The following is a 27,143-nucleotide window of genomic DNA, read 5'->3' on the forward strand; positions in this document are numbered from 1 at the left end:
GGGGGGACTTCAGTTCCCAGAATTCCCCTGCCAGCCTGCTTTAAGATGGGTGGACTCCAACTCCCAGAATCCCCCAGCCAGCCTGCTTTAAGATGGGTGGACTCCAACTCCCAGAATCCCCCAGCCAGCCTGCTTTAAGATGGGTGGACTTTAGCTCCCAGAATCCCCCAGCCAGCCTGCTTTAAGATGGGTGGACTCCAACTCCCAGAATCCCCCAGCCAGCCTGCTTTAAGATGGGTGGACTTTAGCTCCCAAAATTCCCCAGCCAACAATGCTTTAAGATGGGCGGTCTTCAGTTCCCAGAATCCCCCAGCCAGCCCGCTTTAAGACGGGAAGACGTCAACTCCCAGAATCCCCCAGCCTGACAGCAGTTATGAATTTCTTCACAGTTCTTCATCATTTTGTTACCCATCCATTTCGCAGACTGCTTTATGTTTGTTTATGTTGTTTTATGTTTTATTTAATTTATATACCGCCCTTCTCCCTGGGGACTCAGGGCGGTTCACAGGGCATATAAATAAAAATACAATACTATACAAAAGTTAAAACAAAGATTAAATCAGTGCCCAATTAAAAACAATAATACAATCTAAAAAGACAATTTAAAACCCAACTCCCCCATCAGGCCAGACCGGCCAATTCAAACAAATGGGTCTTCAGACCACGACGGAAAGTTCGGAGGTCCGATGCCGTCCGGAGCTCCACCGGCAGTTGGTTCCACAAAGCCGGGGCACCCACAGAGAAGGCTCTCCCCCTGGGGGCCGCCAGTCGGCATTCCCTGACCGGAGGCACCCTGAGGAGGCCCTCTCTGTGGGAACGCACAGGGCGGAGGGGAGTTGAAGCCGGCAGCAGGTGGTCCCCGAGGTACCCCGGACCCATGCCATGTAGGGACTTAAAGATCATAACTAAGACCTTGAACCTCACCCGGAAGACAACTGGTAACCAATGCAGCTCGCGGAGCAAAGGTGTAACATGGGAGTACCGGGAAACTCCCAAGACAACTCTCGCGGCCACATTCTGTACCAGTTGGAGCCTCCGAGTGGTCTTCAAGGGAAGCCCCATGTAGAGAGCATTACAGTAGTCAAGGCGAGAGGTCACGAGCGCATGAGTGACCGTGCACAGGGCATCCCGGTCCAGATAGGGCCGCAACTGGCGCACCAGGCGAACCTGGGCAAAAGCCCCCCTAGTCACGGCCACTACATGATCTTCTAGGGTAAGCCGTGAATCTAGGAGGACTCCCAAGTTGCTTTACTTCGGGTGGCGCAAATTGTCTAGAATCGAGACACCGAATACGTGAGTAAACCTTAAATCCTTAAGCCCTGGGTTTCCGTGCTGCTTTAAAACCAAAGAACCACAATCTCTCCAAGGGATCCTCGGACCACCTGGTTCTGCAAAATGTGCTAACCCACACCGTTGCCACACGGGCTGTTTGTTATCTAACCTCCTAAACCAGGGTTAGGCAACCTTGGCTCTTTTATGACTCGTGGACTTCAATTCCCAGAATTCCTGAGCCAGCATGGCTGGCTCAGGAATTCTGGGAGTTGAAGTCCACGAGTCATAAAAGAGCCATGGTTGCCTACCCCTGTCCTAAACGCTTCGTCACCTGGATGCCAACCTTCCCTAAAAACGTCAGGATGGAGTTGTGCAACCGCACAGGCTTTTGCACACACAAACACGCCCGTTCCCGTTTGCAACCCCCCAGGATCCTTGGGGCCAAGCTGAGCCCTGGGTGACAACCAGGAAGCTGGAAGGATGACTCCCCGTTTGACTGAACAATTCAGCAATTCACGGGGGATTGTGCGGTTGTCTTTCGAAAACACAAGTTAAAAGAAGGCCTTGCCTTTGGGTTTCCCTGGGGTGTGTCCCCGCAATTGTGCCGCACCTTGGACGGAAAAAGAAAAATGTGATTCAGCTGAGGTCCTGTGTCTTTGCTAATCTCAAAATATACTCTGTGTGTGTGTGTGTGTGTGTGTGTGTGTTAAGTGTTTGTTAAGTATTTTAGAATACACTTGCTTAGTCCCAGACACGGGACAAATCTTATTTCCTGTTTCAGCCTAGCCCAAGGCCATCCACAGGCTGTAGCCACACCAGTGACAGCTCATATTTGTGTAAATTTTTTGGATTGCTAACAAAGAATTAAAGGGAGACTAATATGGCCATTTCAAACTCAAATGAGTTTGAAATGGCCATATTAGTCTCCCTTTAATTCTTTGTTAGCAATCCAAAAAATTTACACACACACACACACACACACACACACATATATATATATATATCGAAGAGCCAGCGCTTGTCCGAGGATGTCTCCGTGGTCACGTGGCCGGCATGACTAGACGCCAAAGGCGCACGGAACGCTGTTCCCTTCCCACCGGAGCGGTCCCTATTTTTCTACTTGCGTTTTTTTACGTGCTTTCGAACTTAATTCCATGTTGCTTCTCTCCTTGATCAGTTTCCAACCATAGTTTCTTGTCCCACTCCCTTCTAGCACTGATGATGTTACCTAGTTGGGTCATGAAACGTCTGCAAGGAAACCACCCAGCTCAGAGAGCATCAAGGATCCCACAGTCCTCCTCCTCCTCCTCCTCCACTCCCTTCTAACACTGATGATGCTACCTAGTTGGGTAACAAAACGTCTGCAAGGAAACCACCAAGCTGAGAGAGCACTAAGGACCCCACGGTGGTCCTCCTCCTCCTCCTCCTCTTCCTGCTCCTCTCCACCAACCCCCCTCCCTTCTAGCACTGATGATGTTACCTAGTTGGGTCATGAAACGTCTGCAAGAAAACAGCCAAGCTCAGACGGCAACCAGGACCCCATCGTCCTCCTCCTCCTTTTCTTCCTCTCCTCCTCCTCTTCTTCCTCCCCCCTCTCCTCCTCCTGCTCTTCTTCCTCTCCTCCCCCTCCCCTTCCTCTTCCTCCTCCTTCCCCTCCTCCTCCTCCTCCCCCCCTCCTCATTCCTTACAATGAATGGTTATAAATCGAGGACTGCCGGTAACTGACCCCTTGTAAGCCATACCTGAGGGCCTGATAAACAGAGGTTTAGTGCCGTCTTACTCCCTCGTAGCCAACAGGTCTTACAATCCCATCTCACCTGAAACAGGTGAGTTGTACCTCTCGGGCCCGACATTCTGACAAGAGATGTCAATCCTCGACTTGCAACAGTTCATTTAGGGACCGTTCAAAGTTAATAACCCCGGCTGGAAAAAGGGACAGAAGAAAGACTGTTGCCTCGTCCCCACGGTCACATGATCAAAATTCAGCCATTCGGCCACTGGCTCGTAGTTATGACGGTCGGCGTCTTAACTAACCGCAGCGATTCCCTTAACAACCCGTCGCAAGGTAGGTCGTAAAAGGGAGCAACGTCCCCTTAACAGCTGTCTGGGTCAGCGACAGCAACGTTGGGCTCAGCTGCGCTCGTAAGTCGAGGACCGCCGGTGAGGACCCCAGAGCGTCCCTCGGCCAGAGGCTCCATTTAACGGGGGCCAAAATCCCCCCCAAAGGGGTCAAAATTTAGACACATCTGGCTGGGGTCAGCCCCCCACCCTCTCTTTTTCTTCATCCTCCAGAAATACTTGGCAACCGGAGAGCAACTTTCCACGGACGGGCCCGGCTTTGATGCGGGCGGCCTTTTTTTTTTTTTTTCCATTCCCGTTGCCCTGGGTTCGAACATCTCAAAAAGGGCATTGTTCCAGATGTTTGCTAAACCTTGTTGGCTGCTGGCAGGGAGCCCTGGAAAATGCCATTGGGCTGTCTAAACATGAAACGCTAAGGAAAAAGATTTGTTGCTGTGTGTATGTGTGTGTGTGTGTGTGTGTGTGTGCGTGTCTGTCTGTTGTTTAGGAAAGTTCAATGTCCAGATATCCTAGGGCAGAGGCCCCCAACCTTTCGGGCACCTGGGATCACCGGTTACGTGGAGAGAGCTTTTTCCGCGGACCGAAGGGTGTGTGGTTTTGTGTGTTGTGTGCATACCACGGATGGGGCTTACTTTGCTTATTTGTGCGGACCAGTTGCTGGTATGCTGTGGCCCAGTACCGGTCCACGGACCCAGGGCTGGAGACCTCTGTCTTCCGGGGCTCAGCTCCAACACGACAATACTGGTGGCCCTCTACTTACACCGCTTCACTTAGCGGCCGTTCAAAGTTACAAAGTCACTGGAGGGAAAAAAAAGGGACTTTTATGAGCCCGGAATTTATGCGGCTAGGTGAGAAATCTGTTCGTTTCTTTGCCCCGTTTTGCGACTTTTCTTCCCTCCTTTGTTCAGCGAAGAATCGCTGCAGTTGTTCCATTAGCGACACGGCCGCTAAGCGAATCTGGCCTTCCCCCATTGACTTTGCTTGTCGGAAGGTCGCAAAAGGGGATCACCTGACCCACACACCCCTCCGGGACGCCACGACCGTCATAAGTACGAACCAGTTGTCAAGCATCAAAAGTAGTTGTGAATGTTCCAACACTGGAAGTTTTGAAGAAGAGACTGGACAGCCATTTGTCTGAAATGGTATGGGGTCTCCTGCCTGAGCAGGGGGTTGGACTAGATGACCTCCAAGGTCCCTTCCAGCTCTATTATAAAACTTTTATTCATTAAACATGAACCTCAGTCAACTGAACATTCAATGAATAAAAGTTTTATAATAGAGCTGGAAGGGACCTTGGAGGTCATCTAGTCCATCCCCTGGCTCAGGCAGGAAACCCTATACCATTTCAGACAAATGGCTGTCCAGTCTCCTCTTAAAAACTTCCAGTGTTGGAGCATTCACAGCTTCTGGAGGCAGGTCGTTCCACTGGTTAATTGTTCCGACTGTCAGGAAATTTCTGGCTGAGGAATTCTGGGAGTTGAAGTCCACAAGTCCACAAGGGCCAAGGTTGAGTACCCCTGATCTAGAAGCAACCTCAGCCACTGTAAGAAGTGGACTTCAACTCCCAGAATTCCAGGGCTCTAAAGCTGGCTGGGGAATTCTGGGAGTTGAAGTCCATCTATCGTCTAACAGCCGAGGTTGGGAAACACGAGTGTAGAAGGCATGGAAGTAGGATAGGAAGTGAGACGTGGGGAAAGGGGTCAAAAAAGTCAAGATGGCAGCAGCAACTCTGCTGTTGAAAATCTCCCCACCGCCCCCTGCGATCTGGGCTATTGGAAAGGGGGAGGGCCCACTGCCGGTTCAGCCAATGGTGGGCACAAAGCAGGACTGTCTCAGCCAGCAAATGGGAAAGGGGCAGCCCGAAAGCATGCTGGGAAATTAAAGGGATGCTTCGGCCAAGTATATTAATTGCCATACGATGTACGTTATGACTGTACATGGGTAAATTTTTCTTTCTTTCTTTCTTTCTTTCTTTCTTTCTTTCTTTCTTTTTCCTTTCTCTCTTTCTTCTTTCAGTCTCTTTCATTTTCTTTTCTCTCTTTTTTCTTTCTTCCCTTCTCTCTCTTTCTTTTTTCTTTCTTTTTTCTTTTTTTCTTTCTTTCTTCTTTCTTTCTTTCTCTGTCTTTTTCCTTTCTCTCTCTTTCTTCTTTCAGTCTTTCATTTTCTTTTCTCTCTTTTTTCTTTCTTCTCTTCTCTCTCTCTCTTTCTTTTTTCTTTTCTTTTCTTTCTTTGTTTCTTTCTTTCTTTCTTTCTTTCTTTCTTTCTTTCTTTCTTTCTTTGTCTGTCTCTTTTTCCTTTCTCTTTCTTCTTCCTTCCTTCCTTTCTTTCGGTCTCTTTCATTTTCTTTTCTCTCTCTCTCTCTTTTCTTCCTTCCTTCCTTCCTTCCTTCCTTCCTTCCTTCCTTCCTTCCTTCCTTCCTTCCTTCCTTCCTTCCTTCCCTGGTCTGAGCTTCCACACTCTCCAAGCCTTTCCCTCCATCAGGGGACAAAAGAGGCAACATCCCTCTTGAGCCAGTCTTGAACTCAGATGACCGGAGGGAGGGAGCTGCCGTGTTGTTTTGTCGGCAACAACCTCAGTGTGGTTTGCCATTTTTGAATGCTAACTTTCACATATTTGAATCCGGCTGGATTGGCCTCAGCTGCCTCTTTGCCCTTCGTTTTCATTCCATCCGCTTTGCTGGGGTCTCCTGGTCCGGCCTCTTCCAAAACAAGGTTTATTCCCTCAAGGGCTGCTCTGGCCTCCTCTTCACAATTCGCATTCTTTGCTCTCTTGCTTACATTCTTTCCAATCCTTGTTTTCCCTCTCCACAAATCAATTTTTCTTCAAACTCTTTCACAATCCTCAAAAGCGGTCTTTATTTCTCTTTCTTTCTTTCTTTCTTTCTTTCTTTCTTTCTTTCTTTCTTTCTTTCTTTCTTTCTTTCTTTCTTTCTTTCCTCCTTCCTTCCTTCCTTCCTTCCTTTCTTTCTTTCTTTCTTTCTTTCTTTCTTTCTTTCTTTCTTTCTTTCTTTCTTTCTTCCTTCTTCTTTTCTTTGTTTCTTTCTTTCTTTCTTCTTTTCCTTCCTTCCTCCATTCCTCCATTCCTTTTTCTTCCTTCTTCCGCCCTCCCTCTCTTCCTTTCTTTTTCCTTCTCCCTCCCTCCCTCCCTCCCTCCCTCCCTCCCTTCCTTCCTTCCTCTGAAAGAAAAATCTTCATCAGGGTCCAGTCCAAGCCGGGAATAAGCAAAATGGAGACGGCTTTAGAAAGAAGGTCGTAGTTTATTGAAGAGCAGAGCCAGACAGAAATGTGGCTCTGAGAAAGCTGACCACACAGAGCAGGGATTGGTGGGTTTTTATATTTTTTTATTTATTTATTTATTTAGATTTATATACCGCCCTTTCCCGAAGGGCGGGATAATAATACCACTGATCCCCTTTTGCGACCTTCTGACAAGCAAACTCAGTGGGCAAGCCCGATTCACTTAACAACCGTGTTTCCAATTTAAGAACTGCAGGGATTCACCCAGCAAACGTAGCAAGAAAAGTCGTAAATGGGGCAAACTTCACTCAACAAACTTCTCAGCCTCCAGCAGCGGTGAACGCTCCAACGCTAGAAGTTTTCAAGAAGAGACTGGACAGCCATTTGTCTGAAATAGTATAGGGCCGTGGTGGCGAACCTATGGCACGCGTGCCACAAGTGGCCCACAGAGGCCTCTCTGTGGGCCCACGCGCCGTCATCCCAGTCCTAGGCCTTCCGCTGGGTTTTATAAAACCTGTTCGCTTTAGGCCTCCGCTGCCATGTGCAAAAAAAGAGGTTCAATCAATCAATCAATTTCAACTTCTCGCGGGGAAAAAAAAAAGATCTCGCAAAGTTGGAATTGATGGAACTTTTTAGTCCCACCCAGTCTGCCGCAGCCACGCCCACGCAATGGGCCACACCCACCCAGTGGGCCACGCCCACCCGGCACCCGACGATACATAAGCGGGTTTTGGGTTGCAATTTGGGCACTCGGTCTCTGAAAGGTTCGCCATCACTGGTATAGGGTTTCCTGCCTGACCAGGGGGTTGGACTAGATGACCTCCAAGGTCCCTTCCCACATTATCATTATTATTATTATCATTATTATTATTATTTCCACTACTAATTCATTGCCCGCTATGTGAAAGCAAATCCATTAATATTCTAAGTGTGTACCTTACTAATACAACATTCATTTAAACTTGAGCAAAAATCTTTCTTAAACCCCAAACAGGAAAATTGAAGAATAAACTAGAGCAGTATTTCTCAAGCTTGGCCCCTTGACGTTGTCTGCCTTTCAACTCCCAGAATTCCCCAGCCAGTTTTCCCCAGAATTCTGGGAGTTGAAGTCCAGAGAACGTCAAGGGGCCAAGCTTGAGAAACAGTGAACTAGAAAACTAGGGAAAAAAAGTAAAGAACCACGTCGCAGTTTTCCAAATTGCAGTTTCGCATTCTGAAATCTTGTCCTTCCAGAAATCCAATGCATAAGCATAAAATTAATTAGTCAATTGCCTCTAATGAATTCTACGCTTTAATTGACTTTCATTTTGAAAAGTCGGCATAACCTGTTCGAAATTCTCATGTGCAGCTTTGCGACAGAAAGGATAGAGAACAAGTTCCCAAATTACAATCCTCACATTTTACAGTCTTGCTTTTCCAGAATTCCGATATATTAAAATGAATGCAATGAGTTTGGGGAAAGAACAGAACAGCCTAAAACGTGTTCTTCCTTCAAAGCGTCTAAAAAGACATCCAGATCTTAATCTGCGTAGTGTTTAATGTTTTAATATTTTTATTATTCCCCCCCTTCTTTTATAACCTGTAAGCTGCCCAAGGTCTTCTTACAGGAGAAATGAGCGGCATAAAAAATTGAATAAATGAAATAATTTATTAAACAAACAAACATTTGGGAGAAAGTTCCTGGTTTTTATGCCGTGTGAAAAACACAGGGTCAGTCATAAAGGACTCAAATGTCTATACAGCAATGCACAGAGTGTGAACAGTAAGCAGGGTGAACTAGAAATTCAGGTAAATGAGGGCGGATATGATATTGTTGCCATTACGGAAACATGGTGGGACGAAACCCACAAATGCAAAACACAGCTAGAGGGATTTAAATTATTTAAAAGAAACAGACCAAACCAAAGAGGAGATGGAGTTGCTCTATATATAAGAAATAACTTTATCTCTACAGAAATAGAGCACAACAATGATGTAAACTGTAAACTTGAATGCATTTGGGTCAATATAAAAGGGGGGGAAATGACATTGCCATAGGTGTATACTATAGGCCACCCAGCCAAGCAGAGGAAATAGATGAACTTTTGGCTAGTCAGCTAACTTAAGGTATGTAAGAAGCACATCACAATAGTAATGGGGGACTTTAATTACCCTGATATCAACTGGGAGACAAACTCTGCACCAAGTGGAAGATCAAACAGATTCCTGACAAACCTAGCAGACAACTTTCTCTCCCAAAAAGTAGAGAAGGGAACTAGGGGATTAGCCATATTGGATTTAATTCTCACTAACAGAGATGAAATGATAGAAGGTGTCGAAGCCACAGGAACCTTGGGGGGAAGTGATCATGCAATATTGGAATTCAACATTCTGGAAGCACAAGCAATAGAACACAGTCAAACTAGAGTCTTGGACTTTAAAAAAAACTAATTTCAATAAACCTAGAGAGACCTTGGAAAGAATTCCATGGTTGAGAATCCTAAAGGGGAAAACAACTCAAGAAGCTTGGGAAATAGTATAGGTGTTAACTTGCTCAATAGTAGTAACTGTGAGAGGGATCTCGGAGTCCTAGTGGACAATCACTTCAATATGAGCCAGCAGTGTGCTGCAGCTGCCAAAAAAGCCAACACAGTGCTAGGCTGCATTAACAGAGGGAGAGAATCAAGATCACGTGAAGTACTAATACCACTTTACAATGCCTTGGTAAGGCCACACCTGGAATACTGCATCCAGTTTTGCTCACCACGATGTAAAAAAGATGTCGAGGCTCTAGAAAGAGTACAGAGAAGAGCAACAAAGATGATTGGGGGACTGGAGGCTAAAACATATAGGGAACGGTTGCTGGAATTGGGTCTGTCTAGTTCAAACATGACAAACTTGCGACGTCATGTGATGTCGCGCGACGTATCGGAGCTTTTTCCCCATTGCCGGCAATGGGGTGGGAACAGTTTTGTTGCGATGCGTCTGGCCCACGGGCCGGCAGTTTGACACCCCTGGTCTATTTTAATGAAGAGAAGAACGAGGGGTGACATGATAGCAATCTTCCAATATCTCAGGGGCTGCCCCAAAGAAGAGGGAGTCAAGCTATTCTCCAAAGCGCCCGAAGGCAGGACAAGAAGCAACGGATGGAAACTCACCAAGGAGAGAAGCAACCTAGAACTAAGGAGAAACTTCCGGACAGTTAGAACAATTAATCAGTGGAACAACCTGCCTCCAGAAGTGGTGAATGCTCCAACACTGGAGGTTTTTAAGAAGAGACTGGACAGCCATTTGTCTGAAATGGTATAGGGTTTCCTGCCTGAGCAGGGGGTTGGACTAGATGACCTCCAAGGTCCCTTCCAACTTCTTCTTCTTCTTCTTCTTCTTCTTCTTCTTCTTATTATTATTATTATTATTATTATTATTATTATTATTATTATTATTATTATTATTATTGGCAGGACTATAAGCAGTTAGTCAAGCTCCCACGGTTGAAAGAACAATAATGCATATTGAAGAAAAATTAGGATTTTTCCCCCTGCAATATATTGAAGGAATTCCAGCAACGGCCGTGTTTCAGGAACAAATCTTAGGTTGGTTATTATTATTACTATTACTATTATTATTATTATTATTATTATTATTATTATTATTATTATTATTATTATTATTATTATTATTATTATTATTAGCTGTTTAGAACAAAACCAGTAAACACCAAGAGGGGTTTATTATATTTTATTTTGTTAAGCGGGCTGATGATCAAACTATTAAGCTGCCTCTAAAATGTTCTAATGAAGGTGCTGTGGTGAATTCTGTACACATATTTGTTAAACGTCTATGATGTGGAAGAAAATAGGCCTTGAAACCCAATTCCTGGATTTTAATCAGTTCTTCAAGGAAGGACAAGACAGGAAGCACACTTTAAAAGAGCTGCTAAAATGCCGGATCAACGTTAAGAGGTTAGGACTTCATCACCCAGAATTCCACAGTCAGCCGTAAAATTCAATCCAGAGTTGGTGTAAGGTTGGTAAGCACAGGTCCTGCATATTGGGGCTGGGGAATTCTGGGAGTTGAAGTCCACAAATGGTGGACCTTAATAGACACACAGGGATAAATCACATTTACACACCAGTTGAAAGAGAAAATAAAAAAGCGAAGGAAGAAAATGCCCCCCCCCGAAAAAAATCAGAGCACTTCCTCTCCATCCAGATAAGCAGAGATTAACACCAGACAAAAAAATCAAGGGGAAAACAATATCCTGATCAAGGAACTAAGGGGGAGGAAATTATGCTCAAATAACAGTGGCAGGGCAAACTATTGTACATAAACCGGGAGTAAACCCCACTCCCTTCTAGCATTGATGATGTTACCTAGTCGGGTAATGAAATGTCTGCAGGAAATCCATGAAGCTCCGAGAGCACCAAGGTCCCCACAGTCTTCCTCCTCCTCCTCCTCTTCCTCCTCCTCCTCCTCCTCCTCCTCCTCCTCCTCCTCTTCCTCCTCCTCCTCCTCCTCCTCCTCCTCCTCCTCCTCTCCACCTACCCCACTCTCTTCCAGCACTGATGATGTTACCTAGTCAGGTCATGAAACGTCTGCAAGGAAACCCCCCAAGCTGAGAGAGCACTAAGGACTCCATGTTAAATTCTATGTATATCCCGGAAACCAATGTTTTTCATTCTCTATGCAACTGGCATTAATGTATTGGCCAGCCCAGGTCAATCGGTACTTATGCTAAGAAATGTTTTTGTATATAAGATATTTTTGCTTCTCCACTTTCTCCGTACCAACAGGCTGAAAAATAGCTTTTATCCGTGGGCTGTAAGGCTTTTAAATAGGATATAATCTCTGTGAACTTATGCAGAATTGACTTGGGAGGCCGGTGTGTGGTGTAGTTTATTTATTTATTTATTTATTTATTTTTGGGACTTATATGCCGCCCTATCTCCCAAAGGACTCAGGGCGGCTTACAACAATAAAAACAACAATACAAAAATTAAAAATTGGTTCACATGGTGTGGTAGGATGGAGGGTTTGTTGTCACTGTGTGTTGTGGGGAGAGAGCATGGGGGGAGGCTCAGCTAATCTCAATGTACACATAGTTGTACTTTGACAATAAAGGTTGATTATTATTATTATTATTATTATTATTATTATTATTATTATTATTATTATTATTATTATTACTGGATGAGTCGGTCCCCAACTACCATGTCCCCAAATCTTCTCATGCTGCCAAAAATAAACCAAAACATTCTTGACGAGTATTTCTATCATTTTTTGGATGTGATGCATAACAGAGTTTGGATGTATATTTATTATTCCTGGTACAAGCATTTGCTGGGAACCGTTCTTGGTGATTCGCTGGAAAGGACCCCTCTGACTTCACGTCAAAATGCCACTAATAAAACATCCCCAAATTAGAAAGAGTTAGGGATTGGAAAATAAGGTCTAAAAATAAAAGACTGTTTCCTTTCCTTGTATCAAAAAAATGCGATATTTGTGGAACACCTAAATTTAGAGAGGAGTGTAGCTCCTGAAAACAAAGTTGTTGGCTGTGTGTTCTTTTCCCATCTTTATAGTGAAATAGTTCTGATTTTCGGGGGGTTGAAATATATCTCTGGGAAAGATCTGCTGAATAGGGAGAAAAGAGGTAGGGGAATGGAGAGAGAGAAAAAAAAGCTGGGGAAAGAAGTTTGTGTTGAGAAAAGACCTAGACTGGCTCCCCACCATATCAGTGGGGTGGAAGAGGAAGGAAGGAAACACACAATCACAATTGCAAGAGTTCGTTAATAGAGCCCATCTATTAAAAAAAAAGCTAAGAAGAAAACCAAAAGATAAGTACACAATCCCGTCAGAAACTGACCCCCAGATAAGCAGGGATTAACACCAGACAAACAGGCGGGAAACAATACTCTAAATAAAGAAACTACTAAGGAGGAACACATCCCCTGCCAATACTGACAGGGCGAGCCTGTATACATAAACAGGGAGTAAACCCCACTCTCCTTCTAGCACTGATGATGCTACCTAGTTGGGTCATGAAATGTCTGCAAGCAAGAACCAAGCTCAGAGAATACCAAGGACTCCATAGTCATCCTCCTCCTCCTCCTCCTCCTCCTCCTCCTCCTCCTCCTCCTCCTCCTCCTCCTCCTCCTCCTCCTCCTCCAACTGTACTCCCTTCCAGCACTGATGAGGTTCCCTAGATGGGTCATGAAACGTTTGCAAGAAAACAACCACATTCAGAGAGCACCAAGGATCCCACAATTCTCCTCCTCCTCCTCCTCCTCCTCCCCCTCCTCCTCCTCCTCCTCCTCCTCCTCCTCCTCTTCCTCCCCACTCCCCTTCTAGCACTGATGATGCTACCTAGTTGGGTCATGAAATGTCTGCAAGCAAAAACCAAGCTCAGAGAGCACCAAGGACTCCATAGTCCTCCTCCTCCTCCTCCTCCTCCTCCTCCCCCCCTCCCTTCTAATACTGATGATGTTACCTAGTTGGGTCATGAAACGTCTGCAAGTGAACAATCAAGCTCAGAGAGCAGCAAAGACTCCACACATACTCTCCAGCAAACACCCAGATAAGCAGGGATTAATACCAGTCAAACAATCAAGCAGAAAACAATAGCCTAATCAATGAACTATCAAGGAGTAACCCACAATCCCACCAATACTGGCAGGGCAAACTACGGTATATAATAGGGAGCAAACCACTGGCTAAACCATTTCAAGTTCAGATGTCCGACCAAGTTGATGTCCTACCAGGGCCACTGGTGAACTCTGGAGAACCCATGAAAGTCTCCAATTGGTCCATGAGGAGCACTTAAGATCGACCTCATTCAAACCACCCCCTCACCTTAGGACACCCAACACCACATCAACGTCTGTAGACCACAACAGAAAGGTCTTAACCAGAGGAATGTGGTGGTACACAGATTTATTTATTTTTTCTACTCCCAAATGTACAGGAGGAAACTTCTGATCCACTCCAGAAGAAGACGGAACGGACTCATAATTCACCTCGCCTGGTTCAACTTTTGTTCAGGCCGCAAGAAGTCACACAACAGGAACTCTCTGAAACTCTTAACTGGAACCAGGAGGAGTCTGGTCAGCCAGGCAGAGGCAGCTTTCGAGGTATCAGAGACAGAAACGTAGTGAGGAGGAGGTGTTGCGTGGTCAGGAACGTACCATCTCTGCATCAAAGAAACCTGGAGCAACTACAGAAGGTTGAAGCTGCTATCTTCAATCTCCTGGACGTATCTTGGAATCCTTCCAAGAAAGTGGGTGATCTCATCCTAAACTCCACATCTGGGGCACGATCCATTCACCCCAGATCAGACCACTCGGGTTTCTCCTCAAAGAAGACCAGAGGTGGAGCTCAAGGAAGTTCAACAATCCTGCAGCCCATTTCACACCTGGCTTTCCCAGCCTGCTGTCCTCCAGCTGGGGCTTCAGCCACACCCGTGGAGAATTATGGGCATTGTAATCCCAACACACCTTGAGGACACCTCAAAGGGGGTGTGTGTCACGATAAACGATTGGACGGTTGAGCAACGGAGGCCTAGCATCGGACGGCAGTAGGGCTACTGCTAGCCCCTCATTTGTTGGCAGTTTTAATGACTCCAAGGATTACGGGATGTATTTTATTGTTTTGAATTTCCCTCAGGAACTTATATTTCTTAACCGGCTTCGAACTACAGGTTGTCCTCAACTTACGAGCACAATTGAGCCCCAAATTTTCTGTTGCTAAGCGAGGCACTTGTTGGCCGTGTTTGGCCCCATTTTACCACCTTTCTTGCCACAGTTACTAAGGGAAACGCGGCAGTTGTTAGGCTAGTAACACAGTTGTTAAGTGAAAGAGAGAGAAAGAGAGAGGAAAGAGAGCAAAGAAAAATAGAGAGGGAGAGAGAGAAAGAGAGAGAGAGAGAGAGAGAGAGAGAGAGAGAGAGAAAGAGAAGAGAGAGAAGAGAGAGGGAGAGAGAGAGAGAAAAGAAAGAGAGGAAGAGAGAGAAGTTCACAAAAGGGGATCATGTGATCCAGGACACTGCGACGGTCGTAAGTGCAAGGACCACTCATCACTCACTCGTTTTAGTGGCGTTGTAACTTTGAATGGTCGCTAAAATGAATGATTGTAAGTCGAGGACTTTACCTACAGGTAATCCTCGACTTTGAAGACCGTTTGAAGTGACTTATGACCGTTTTTCACACCGACGGCCCTGGCAGCGTCCCCCTAGTCATGCGATCAATATTCGGATGCTTGGCAACTGACTCGTACTTACGACGGTCGCAGCATCCCTGGTGGGGGGGATCGCGGGACCCCCTTTTGTGACCTTCTGACAAGCCAAGTCAAAGGGGGAAGCCGGATTCCCTTGACGACCCTGTGACTGACTTACTTAATGCAATGAATTCACTTAACAACCGTGGCGAGGAAGGTCGCAGCGGGGCAAAACTCGTCGAACGAATGTCTTGCTTAGCCACAGAAATTTGGGGGCTCAGTCACGGGTCGTTAGCCAAGTACAACCTGTAGATCTCCCTGAGCTCAAAAAAAAGGGGGGGCCTGAGGATGCTGGGAGTTGTAGTCCTAGCAGATCCGAAGGTGAACCCATCGTGCCTAAAGATGGCTTCCCACCAGGACGCCCCCTCCGCCCCGCTCCCATCGTCCATTCCTCTTCCTCATCTGTTTTCTGTATTCTGCTGCACAAAGCTGGGTTTTGTTGCCCAGATGAAATAAATAAATAAATCTGTTTTCTGTTTTGTGGCGTCATTTTTCCAGTCCTGGGGCAAGAGCTCCGCTGGGGGGGGGGCGGTGAGGGGGTGTCAGGGGCCTTGTTGAGGCCTGCAAGATAGGAAAGCGGAGAGACAAATGTATTTGTTTTATTCCGCAGAAAGTGGAGACATTCCTGGCGGAGCTTCAAAGGCTTTGCTGGAGACCCCCAAAGCGATGGAACGGTTGGGAGGGTCTGTTTACACACACACACACACACACACACACAAACACACATGAGGAATTGTGTAATTGTGTAAGTCTGTTTGTGTCCAAGGAGGCCGTGTTTGCTGAACTGTTCTGGCCACGGTCCGGTCTCTTTTCCTCTCTCTGTCTCTCCCTCCCTCTCTCTATCTTCTCTCTCTCTTTCTCTCTCTTTTTCTTCTCTCTCTCTCCCTCTCTTCTCTCTCTTTCTCTCTCTTTCTCTCTCTCTCCCTCTCTCTCGTCTCTCTTTCCCTCTCACTCACCCTCTCTCTCTTTCTCTCCCTCTCTCTCCCTCTTTCTTTTCTCCCTCTCCCTCTATATTTCTCTTCTCTCTCTTCTGTCTCTCCCTCTCTCTTTCTCTCTCTCTCTCCCTCTCTTCTCTCTCGTTCTGTCTCCTCTCTTTCTCCTTCTCTCTCTCCTCTCTCTCTCCCTGTCTCTCCCTCTCTCTTCTCTCTCTCTCCTTCTCTCTCTCCCTCTCTCTTCTCTCTCTCTCCCTCTCTCTTCTCTCTCTCTCCTTCTCTCTCTCTCATTCTGTCTCCTCTCTTTCTCCTTCTCTCTCTTCCTCTCTCTCTCTCCTCTCTCTCCTCTCTCTCTCTTTCTCTTCTCTCTCCCTCTCTCTCTCTTTCTCTTCTCTCTCTTCTCTCTCCTTCTCTCTCTCTTCTCTCTCTCTCTCCCTCTCTTCTCTCTCATTCTGTCTCCTCTCTTTCTCCTTCTCTCTCTCCCTCTCTCTCTCTCCTCTCTCTCTCCTCTCTCTCTCTCTTCTCTCTCCCTCTCTCTTCTCTCTCTCCTCTCCCTCTCCCTGTCTCTCCCTCTCTCTTCTCTCTCTCTCTCTCTTCTTTCTCCCTCTCTCTCTCCCTCTCTCTCTCTCAATGTCACTGGGAGAGGCCACTTCGCTTACCAACTTCCTGATTCACTTAACGACTGAAGCGATTTGCTTAATACAGCAGGCCCCAACCTTTGCAGCTTGGCAGCCCAGCTGGGGGAGGGGTATAGAGGGAACCAGGCTGCACCAGTGGTGGGTAGGCGCTCATGCGTGTGCACGCGGGGGCCCCACTCGCTCGAATGCAGCAGTGCATGCTCAAACCTGCCAGCCCACCCATCGCACTTCCTGGTTCCGAAATGGCCACTGTCTGGTACTGGGTTACAGCCCCCGGGTTGGGGACCCCTAGCGCAACAACTGTAGCAAAGTAGGACACAAAATGGGGCAAAAATCACTGAAGAACTGCTTTGCTTAGCGACAGAAATTTTGGGCTCAATCGTGGCCGTACGTCAAGGACTTCCTGGACACCCAGTTGCCCAAGCTCCATCTTCCCAAGTGCTAACCCTACAGCCAACTGGGACATAGAGTTATTCAAGAAGATGAGATTTTCTCTTCCCCCAAATTGCGTTAACAGAGGGATTCAATCAAGATCACCTGAGGTATTAATAAGGTAAAGGTAAAGGTTCCCCCGCACATGCGTGCTCGTCGTTTCCGACTCTAGGGGCCGGTGCTCATCTCCGTTTCAAAGCCGAAGAGCCAGCGCTTGTCCGAGGACGTCTCCGTGGTCACGTGGCCGGCATGACTGGACGCCAAAGGCGCACGGAGCGCTGTTACCTTCCCACCGGAGCAGTCCCTATTTTTCTACTTGCATTTTTACGTGCTTTCAAACTGCTAGGTTGGCAGTTCGAAGGTATTAATACCACTCCATAAAGCCTTGGTAAGGCCACACTTGGAATATTGAATCCAGTTTTGGTCGCCACGATGTAAAAAAGATGTTGAGACTCTGGAAAGAGCGCAGAGAAGAGCGACAAAGAGGATCAGGGGACTGGAGGCTAAAACGTAATGAAGAACGGTGGCTGGAATTGGATATGTCTAGTTTAATGAAAAGAAGGAAGAGGGGGGACATGATAGCAGTCTTCCAGTCTCTCAGGGTCTGCCCCAAAGAAGAGGGAGTCAAGCTATTCTGCAAAGCACCAGAAGGCAGGACAAGAAGCAACGGATGGAAACTGATCAAGAAGAGATTCAACCTAGAAATAAGGAGAAATTTTCTGACAGTGAGAACAATCAACCAATGGAACAGAAGTTGCCTTTAGAAAATATGGGAGCTTCATCACTGGAGGCCTTTAAGAAGAGACAGAACAGCCATGTGTCAGAAGTGGTGTAGCGTCTCCTGCTTGGAAGGGGGGTTGGGCTAGATGACCCACAAGGTCCCTTCCAACTCTGATTATTCTATTCTATTCTATTCTATTCTATTCTATTCTGTTCTGTTCTGTTCTGTTCTATTCTGTTCTATTCTATTCTATTCTATTCTATTCTATTCTATTCTATTCTATTCTATTCTATTCTATTCTATTCTATTCTATTCTATTCTATTCTATTCCATTCCATTCCATTCCATTCCATTCCATTCCATTCCATTCCATATTTTCTATTCTATTCTATTCTATTCTATTCTATTCTATTCTATTCTATTCTATTCTATTCTATTCTATTCTATTCTATTCTATTCTATTCTATTCTATTCTATTCTATTCTATTCTATTTGATTCGATTCGATTCGATTCGTTTTTTTAAAATCCCATTTATATCCCGCCCTTCTATTCTATTCTATTCCATTCCATATTTTCTATTCTATTCTATTCTATTCTATTCTATTCTATTCTATTCTATTCTATTCTATTCTATTCTATTCTATTCTATTCTATTCTATTCCATATTATTCTATTCTATTCTATTCTATTCTATTCTATTCTATTCTATTCTATTCTATTCTATTCTATTCGATTCGATTCTATTCTATTCGATTCGATTCCTGGAGGTGGAGGTTTTACATATCACGCGTGAATCAAGACAGCACCACAGCCCATCTCTAAAAAAAATTCCTATCCCAACGAAAGGCAACATGTTAATAAAGGAGGAAAGAGAACTCATTAGGATAAGAGCAATTAGAAATTTATTTGATTTGCTAGAGTTAAGTTACTGAGCAGGAGCAACTGGGGATAATTTTCTGCAGAAATCTCCCTGTATATCCATGTGTAGTTTCTCTACAAGACTACAAGTCACGAATACCTTTTGATCCCAAAAGATGCCATACACTTCTCGGAAGCAGAGGGAAAAAAAATCAACAAACACCCACAGCTGAAGTTCAGTTTGCGTCCCCCAAGTCTGATTTAGGTTTTGTCCATCGATCACGTCCCACCAAAACGGATTGTCCTAGCTGTCCTCGCCAGGCCACATCATGTAGGCTGCATATGACCCAAAGTCATACATTCCTTTGATTTTTGGCGGCAAAGATCTCCACGGCTTGGCAGCCCTCTTCACTTGCTGGTCATGATCCTTAGGAGTTCCTCATAATTTAACTGCCCATCTCCATCCAGGTCTGCCATCTTCAACATCTCCTCGACTTCTTCGTTGGACAACATCTCCCCGAGGTTGGTCATGATGTACCTCAGCTCCGCAGCGCAGATGTAACCGTTCCCATCCTTGTCAAATACCTGGAAAGCTTTCCGGATCTCCTCACAATCTCGGTTCTTGACTTGCTTCTCCATCAGGTTCAAGAACTCGGGGAAGTCAATGGTGCCATTTTTGTCAGCTTCCAGCTTCTGGACAATCTCCCTCAGCTCAGCTTCGGTGGGGTTTTGCCCCAAGGACCTCATGACAGTTCCAAGTTCTCTAGTGGTGATGGTCCCGTCTCCATTCCGGTCAAAGAGCATGAAGGCTTCCTTGTACTCTGCAATTTCGTGTTCCATCAGAGAGGACATGGTGTCTTCTTCTGTCCCACCAATTCGCCGATCGCCTTCTGCAGCTTGCTCTTCTCGGCGATGAAGAAATGTTCCTCTTCTCTTGCAACGAGTTGGCCCCTAGGTAGGGTTGTTTCTACTGGCTGGTTTCCAGAGATGTTCTGGCATCTTGCAACAAGAAGACAACACCCCGGCCTTGATTCCATTGGAGCAAAGTCAACCATGGAACTCTTCTGCTGAAAGGCCCACACCCTTTTCATTAGGAACCTGTTAATCTGGTCTGGGCCAGGCCTGAAAGAGGTGAACAATTTCTGGATCTCATCCCACATCTTTATGGGACTGGAGCTGCGACTGGTTTTCAGTGACAGGCCTCCAACCAATGTTCTGGAGAACATCAGATTGGGGAGAACAATGATAACTGATCACGAGGTGGATGACCTCCAGTTGCCTGTCTGCAACCCTGGCCCAGCCTGTTCACGCACAAGTCACAGTCACTCAAGAATGAATGTTTGTTTTGTTAGCTGCTAGGCAAGATAGCAATAGGAATAGCAATTAGATACTTCTTCACAGCGCTTTACAGCCCTCTCTAAACGGTTTATAGCAGGGGTCCTCAAACTCGGCCCTTTTATGACTCATGGACTTCAACTCCCAGAATTCCTCAGCCAGTGTGCCTGACTGAGGAATTCTGGGAGTTGAAGTCCATGAGTCATAAAAGGGCCGAGTTTGAAGACCCATGGTTTATAGAGTCAGCCTAAGGCCCCCAACAAACTGGGTCCTAATTCTACCAACCTTGGAAGGATGGGAGGCTGAGTAAGTTAAGTAAGGATTGAACTGCTGGCAGTGGGCAGAGTTTGCCTGCAATACTGCATTCTAACCACCACACCACCACCTACCTATCTACCTACCTACCTAACTTACTTACTTACTTACTCCCTCCCTCCCTCCCTCCCTTCTTTCATTGTTGTTAATTGTGAAGTCGTGTCTGACCCATTGTGACCCCATGGACAACGTTCCTCCAGGCCTTCCTGCCCTCTACCGACTTCCAGAGTCCATTTAAGCTCACGCCTCCTGCTTTAGTGACTCCATCCAGCCACCTCCTTCTCTGTCGTCCCTTTCTTCTCTTGCCCTCCACCTTTCCCAGCATGAGGCTCTTCTCCAGTGAGTCCTTCCTTCTCCTTAGGTGGCCAAAGGATTTGAGTTTCCGCTTCAGGATCTGGCCTTCTAAAGAGCAGTCAGGGTTGATCTCCTCTAGGACTGACCGGTTTGATCGCCTTGCAGTCCAAGGGAGTCGCAGGAGTCTTCTCCAGCACCAGAGTTCAAAGGCCTCAATTCTTTGGCGCTCGGCCTTTCTTATGGTCCAACTTTCCTTAGCACTTAGCAATAGCCCTTAACCTTATATACTGCTTTGCAGTGCTTTACGGCTAAGCAGTTTGCAGAGTCAGCCTCTTGCCCCCAACAATCTGGGTCCTTGTTTTACTGACCTCGGAAGAATACTAGACACGCTTGTCACCTTAAATTGTTTATAGAAATAACAAAGGCAGGATAAAATAAATAAAAACAAAATAAATACAAAATAATGGCTGCAGACAAGATGAAGGCAGAAATGGCTCTCGGTGGTGGGAATGGTTTGGGAATGCTGATGGTGGCAACATGGAAGATCCCTTAGCTAGAGGCCGTCCTGCAGGAATTTGTCACAACTTGTGGCAGTCAACCCCACGCCTTGAATACGTATCTGAGTGCAATATTACTCTTTAATTTAGGATTGTCTTTTGGTTGGGTCAAACTATTTAAGGAGCCAAGAATGCTTGCAGGGGGGAAAAAGTGTGGTTCTCTCTCTCTTTTTTTGCTAATCTGGTGAAGATTTTTATCACCTCCTTCTTATTGATCTCTGAAGTCTCAGCGAAGCCCTTTCATCTCAAGGCTGAGCTGAAAATTTCATATATATGGAAATACGCCAGTGATGAAGAAGATGAGGCTTTGGCCAGACCTAACGATGAGATGAAGGATTAATTGATTAATGAATGGACTCCCTTTATCAGATTAAGCTTGGTTAATTTCAATCTTGACTGGCATTGTGGGGCCGGGCGTTGTGCGAGCGTACAATTTTCACCTCTAGCGCAAACCCAACAGACACATTATTGCTTCCCAACAAGAAGCAGATTAGAATCCACCCTGAACAAGGCCAGAAAGATGAATGGCTGTAGCTAACTTTAGTCAAGTGTGTTGCGCGCACCCACCTGGTGTTAAGCTCCACAGCAGAGATCCCCAAAAGCTAATACAGTCCTTGCTTGTGTAAACAGAGGCATAGGATCAAAATCATGTGCAATATTAGCGCCGCTTTATAAATCCTTAACAAGGTCACGCCTGGAATGCTGCGTCCAGGTTTGCTCCCCACGTTACAAAAAAGATGTTGAGACTTTGGATAAAGTGCCGAGAAGAGCAACTAGGATGATTAAAGGCCTGGAGATTAAAACAAACGAAGGCTGTAGGATTTGGGTTTGGCCAGTCTAGAGAAAAGAGGGACTAGGGGTGACAGGGTAGCAGTACTCCAGTATTTGAGGGGTTGCCACAAAGAATGTATGGCAGTGAAAGTTGGACCATAAGAAAGGCCGAGCGCCAAAGAATGGAGGCCTTTGAACTCTGGTGCTGGAGAAGACTCCTGCGAGTCCCTCGGACTGCAAGGCGATCAAACCGGTCAGTCCTAGAGGAGATCAACCCTGACTGCTCTTTAGAAGGCCAGATCCTGAAGCTGAAACTCAAATCCTTTGGCCACCTAATGAGAAGGAAGGACTCACTGGAGAAGAGCCTCATGCTGGGAAAGGTGGAGGGCAAGAGAAGAAGGGGACGACAGAGAAGGAGGTGGCTGGATGGAGTCATGGAAGCAGGAGGCGTGAGCTTAAATGGACTCCAGAAGATGGTGGAGGACAGGAAGGCCTGGAGGAACATTGTCCATGGGTTCGCGATGGGTCAGACACGACTTCGCAACTAACAACAACACCAACACCAAGAAGAGGGGGGTCACCTATTTTCCAAAGCCCCCGAAGGCAGGACAAAAAACAACGGATGGAAACTAATCAAGGAGAGAAGCAACCTGGAATTAAGGAGAAACTTCCTAACAGTGAGGACAATTAACCCGTGGAACCACCTGCCTCCAGAAGTTGTGGATGCTCCATCCCTGGAAGTTTTAAAGAGGAGACTGGATAACCACCTGGTCTGGAATGGTCTAGGGCAGGGGTGTCAAACTCAATTTCATGGAGGGCCACGTCGGCATTGCGGTTGCCTTCAGGGGGCTGGGTGGGTATGGCCAGGGTGGGCGTGGCCTACTGGGTGGGCGTGGCTAGAGTGCGTATGGCCTATTGGGTGGGCGTGGCCAACTCTCCATCGTTGGCATCAAGGGTGCCTATGGGAGCCTGGGCAGGAGTGGGACAGATCTGAGGGTCTCTGGCAGAAGGAGGGTCTCTGGGCCAGGGCCAAGGCAGTGGGGGCCGTTCCCTCAATGTTTCTAGGATGGCTTCGCGGGCCGCATGAAACCACTTTGTGGGCTGAATTCGGCCCCCGGGCCTTGTGTTTGACATGTCTGGTCTAGGGTGTCTTGCTTGAGCAGGGGGTTGGACTAGATGATCTCCAAGGTCCCTTCCAGCTCTACTCTGATTTTGATTCTGATGGAAGAGCTTGCAAGGTGTGTAGAAGGCGGATGGAATACAAGCTGATTTTTTTTTTAAAAGAAAAGCGAAACCTGCAAGAGAAAAAGTCCGCATTTATTTCGCAGCCGAGGCTTCTTTTGAGTGCGGGTCCTGTTTCGCTTCCCAGAATTACAGATAAAAGGGCTTCTCCCGTTCTCGGGTTGCCAATAAAACTTTTTAACCTGAGGAAGGTTTTTTGGTGCAAGAGGAGACAAGGCTGATCTTTAGCGGTGGAAAGTCCCACGTAGCCACAAGCCAGGGCTTGCTTCCAACCCAGTTCTTGGCGACGCTGCGGAGAAAAACAAAGAAAAGAAACAGTAAGCTCGAACTGACGAGAAGCGCCCAGCGACTTTATTGGGGGGAAAAATAGGAGTCGTTCTTTACAAACAACTGAGCCTCAAATTTCCATCGCTAAACAAGACAGTTGTTTTGCCCCATGAGTTCTGGGCTAGTCTTAGATGGTTACAGGGGAAACAACATCACAACCACGATGCAGGGAAGACTACCCAACAACTGGAGTCAACCCTACGTGGTGTGAAACATGAGCACGCCCTGTGTGATCCGACAACTCGGTCTCCACATGAGGTGGGTTGGCACCTTCACAGATGCCCTTGGAGCGAAGCCATCCAAGTGTTGCCCTGCCTTTCTCTCGCTCAGCACACCAGACAGACACAAATCCAACTGATTGCGCGTCCTGTTAAGCCTCGACTTGTTTTACGATGTTTTCAGGCACCAGCCACAAGTAGCCAGGATTCTGCAAACGCTTGGTCATCAAAGGAGTTTGTTTGCTTGTCTTTGCGCAGTGGGTGACTCACCTTGCGCACCCCGAAAGCACCTCTTTGACTACGGGCAAGATCAACACAAGTCGGACACACAGATTCAACGTCCCCCAACTCAGGACTTCTGGACTGGGGTCTCTCTCGTTACGGATCAATCTCAGCTGGTGATCTCAACTCCCAGCTAGTCGGTGGTCTAAGTCCCCAGACATAAATTTAATTTTGGCCCTGGATTTTGTCCATACTAAAGACTTCTTCTCACCAAACACACACAGACACAGACAGAGAAAGAGAGACACACACAGACACCAACACACACCAACAGACACCAAAAAATTAATTTCCTATCATGTTGAAGAGAGAAATCAGAAGATTATGCAAACGATGAGGCCTAAAGCAATCAAGAAGTGAAGCCGTGATCACGTGGTCAAAGTCCCACTATTTACACCTGGGCCATCATTTTTATTTTATAGACTGGACTGGACTGGACTGGACTGGACTGGACTAAACTAGAATAGATTGGACTAGAGACTAGAGACTAGAGACTAGAGACTAGACTAGACTAGAATAGAATAGACTAGACTAGAATAGACTAGACTAGAATAGAATAGAATAGACTAGAATAGAATAGAATAGAATAGAATAGAATAGAATAGAATAGAATAGAATAGAATAGAATAGAATAGAATAGAATAGAATAGAATAGAATGGACTGGACTAAACTAGACTAGAGATTAGACTAGACTAGACTAGACTAGACTAGACTAGACTGGACTGGACTGGACTGGACTGAACTGGACTAAACTAGAACAGATTAGACTAGAGACTAGAGACTAGAGACTAGAGACTAGAGACTAGAGACTAGACTAGAATAGAATAGAATAGAATAGAATAGAATAGAATAGAATAGAATAGAATAGAATAGAATAGAATAGAATAGAATAGAATAGAATAGAATAGAATAGAATAGAATAGAATAAACTGGACTGGACTGGACTAGACTAGACTAGACTTGACTAGACTAGACTAGACTGGACTGGACTGGACTGGACTGGAACAGAACAGAACAGAATCTGGAAGGGATCATGGAGGTGTTCTAGTCCACCCCCCTGCTCAATCAGGAGAAATAGAAAAAAGAGAGAAAGCGGGAAAGAGAAAGGAGACAGAGAGAGGCAAAGGAACCAGAAGGCTTAGCCCACACCACAAGGCATTCTACAAATGTTGCTGTTGGTCCTCCCAGTTGCCCTGTTTGTACCAAGAGAAGATCTGGCGTCTCCTTCACGGCGCCTTCTGCTTTGCCAACATCTTCACAAACTCCTCAAAGGTGACCTTCCCGTCTTCATCCAGGTCGGGCTCCTTGAACATCTTCTCCACCTTCTCGTCGGTGAAGCTCTCCTGAAGGTGGAGGAGAACGTGCTCAAGGGATCGCATGGCGGTCCCCAACTCCTTCTTGGTGATGACTCCGTCGCCGTCCTCATCTAAGTGGGAGAAGGTCTCCTTGAAGATGGCAATCTGTGCTTCGCTGAACTCGTGGGACATGTTGCCGATCGCTTTGCATGCAGCGCTGTGTGCCTCTCCTCGAGAAAAAGCACACTCTGGGATTCCTCTGGCGAGACAGGAAAATCTGGTGTGAGTTATGAGGAGACAAGGGACCCACAAGTCCAGTCTCCACCCTCCTTGTGGTTTCAGGCCCAGATTTGGGACCTGCTGGAATGCTACCATGCCACAAGGGACGATGGATTGTGGTTGGGTTGGTTGAGGTAGGAGGTATCCCACAATCCATTGCAACCTCAAGCATGGGTGGAAGGCAGGGATGGCTTAATTTTCATTGCATAACAAGCCTGGATTTGTGGCACCTGAAGAAGGCTACTCTAGTCCTCAGGAAGCCAACACTGCACAAATAGAATAGAATAGAATAGAATAGAATAGAATAGAATAGAATAGAATAGAATAGAATAGAATAGAATAGAATAGAATAGAATAGAATAGAATAGAATAGAATAGAATAGAATAGAATAGAAAATATGGAATGGAATGGAATGGAATGGAATAGAATAGAAAATATGGAATGGAATAAAATGGAATGGAACAGAACAGAATAGAATAGAATAGAAAATATGGGATGGAATGGAATAGAATAGAAAATATGGAATGGAATAGAATAGAATAGAATAGAATAGAATAGAATAGAATAGAATAGAATAGAATAGAATAGAATAGAATATATGGAATGGAATGGAATGGAATGGAATGGAATAGAAAATATGGAATGGAATAAAATGGAATGGAACAGAACAGAATAGAATAGAATAGAAAATATGGGATGGAATGGAATAGAATAGAAAATATGGAATGGAATAGAATAGAATAGAATAGAATAGAATAGAATAGAATAGAATAGAATAGAATAGAATAGAATAGAATAGAATAGAATAGAATATATGGAATGGAATGGAATGGAATGGAATGGAATAGAAAATATGGAATGGAATAAAATGGAATGGAACAGAACAGAATAGAATAGAATAGAAAATATGGGATGGAATGGAATAGAATAGAAAATATGGAATGGAATAGAATAGAATAGAATAGAATAGAATAGAATAGAATAGAATAGAATAGAATAGAATAGAATAGAATAGAGCTGGAAGGGACCTTGGAGGTCTTCTAGTCCAGCCCCCCGGTCAAGCAGGAGAACCTACACCATCTCAGACAGGTGGTTGTCTAGTCTCTTCTTAAAGATCTCCAGGGCGCCCACGATCTAATGGCCTTCAAATAATTCCTTCTTTTACACGTATTTCATAATTCTGATTAAAAACTGCAATTACAAAAATGAGAACTATGACTGACAGTCCACAAAATTTATGTTGCTAAGGGAGACACTGGTTAACTGAGTTTCGCCCCATTTTTACAACCTTTCTTGACACCGTCGCTAAGCGAATCACTACGGCGGTTAAGCTACTCACACGGCCGTTAAGAGAATCGGGCTCCCTCCCATTGACTTGATCGATCAGAAGGTCGTAAAAGAGGATCACGTGACCCGCCCCCCTTCCTGGGACACCGCACCCGTCATAAATACGAGTCAGTGGCCCAGCGTCCGGATTTTGATCACGTGAGCGCAGAGATTCTGCAACGGTCGTTAAGTGTGAAAAACGGTCGTCGGTCACTTTTTCCCCAGAGCTTTCGTGACTTGCAACGGTCATTAAACGAACTGTCGTAAGTCGAGAACTGCCTGCAGGAACCAAAATATATATATATATATGCAAAAAAGAAAAGCAGAAAAGAAGAAGAAGAATTAAAAGAAAGAATGTATTTTATTTATTTACCCAATTGAGAAAAACTACCCAGGAAGAGAAGAGAAAAAAAAAAACGTAACAAAATGACTTCTTCCCTTCATCGCAAGGATAAACAATTTTGACAACTTCTCTTCAAAT

The 27,143-nt window shown here is 45.7% G+C and overlaps 1 long non-coding RNA gene and 1 pseudogene across 2 annotated transcripts in view; both read right to left on the minus strand.

Moving 5' to 3' along the window:
- The window catches only part of LOC310642467, a 210,696-nt gene that overhangs the window by 133,080 nt on the left and 50,473 nt on the right, over positions 1-27,143 (minus strand). The window lies entirely within an intron of this gene.
- Positions 18,828-19,418, minus strand: LOC310642881 (annotated as a pseudogene). The gene has a single exon. The product of its transcript is annotated as an uncharacterized misc_RNA (transcript).

Source organism: Vipera ursinii (assembly GCF_947247035.1).
Source record: "Vipera ursinii genome assembly, chromosome: 6".
In the NCBI taxonomy this organism is placed as follows: Eukaryota; Metazoa; Chordata; class Lepidosauria; order Squamata; family Viperidae; genus Vipera; species Vipera ursinii.